Here is a 1125-nt window from a genome sequence, read left to right as displayed (position 1 = left end):
GAAGGCTCTGGCGGCCTCCTACGGGAGCCCCCAGCCTGCTCGCCGCGTCCTCGCTCCTTGCCCCCGGCCCCGGCTCGCCTCCATGTCCCCTGTCCCGCACAGCCCGGCTGGACGGGGCGGCTCGGGTCCAGATCCGGCGCGGCGCCGCCTTTGTCCGCGGTCGCGGCGCGGATCCCCCCCGCCCGACGCCTCCGCGCCCGCACCTGATCCCGCGCGGAAAGTTCCCCCGCGCCGGCGGGCAGCTGCCCCGGGCGGGGCTCCCCCTTCCTCCCGCACACGCGCTCGGCTTGTGCCCGAAGCCGCTCCTGGGGCTGCCAAGGGGGCTCTCGGGTCTGCCCCGGCCCGTGGCTTCTCGGAGAGGGCAGGTGCCCCGCAGCCCGCGGGCTCGACTGGTCTCCGGTTGCGTTTCCACTGCGCCGGGAGTTTCTGGCGGGGAGTTGGGGGCCAGAACCACCAAAATCCAGGCAAAAGCTGCCTCAGTCTCCTGGTCTGATGCGGTGCAGGGGGACCGGTGCCCCCTTTCTGCTTCATGGCTGGTGATACCGGGCCAAATCCCTGTGTGGTGTAGGCCTGGGGGTGTTTTTATCACTCTGCCGCTTCTCAGCCTGGTGCCTAGTGACCTTTCCTATTGATCGGCCCCATTTGTCACTCTGCTTTGTGCATTCAACTGGAGACCCTTCAGCGCCCAGTGGCCATGTCTGGGACGCTAATCGCAGCCCCACTGCTGTTTAAATCTCATTACTGGGCAGAGCAGACCCTGCCGGAGAGCAGGTCACGCATCTTTCACTGGTGATAGCTGCATCAGCCGCTCCAGGAAAGGCCTAGCAGAGAGGCGGAGCGGAGGGGATTGTGTATGCAGCCAGGTGCCCCTCTTCAGTTTGCAGGCTGCAGCCTTCCAACCCGTTCTTTACTGGGAACCAGTCTGGCAGGTCCCAGGTGGGTCCTGGGTTATATAAAAACAGAGCCCGGGTCTTGGGGCTGGGAGAGTTTTGCAAAGAGCTCAGCATCTGCAGCCGTGGGACGTCATCCACTAGGTGCACCAAACTGCTTGTCTCTTTAGGTTTCAGGCTGGCAGCCTGTGGCATGGTGAGCATGCTAGTAGGGAGGGAAAGACTGCAACAAGAC

Source organism: Gavialis gangeticus, unplaced genomic scaffold (assembly GCF_001723915.1).
Source record: "Gavialis gangeticus isolate Ggan-Ray unplaced genomic scaffold, GavGan_comp1, whole genome shotgun sequence".
NCBI classification, from domain to species: domain Eukaryota; kingdom Metazoa; phylum Chordata; order Crocodylia; family Gavialidae; genus Gavialis; species Gavialis gangeticus.
This window is presented reverse-complemented; position numbering follows the sequence as displayed.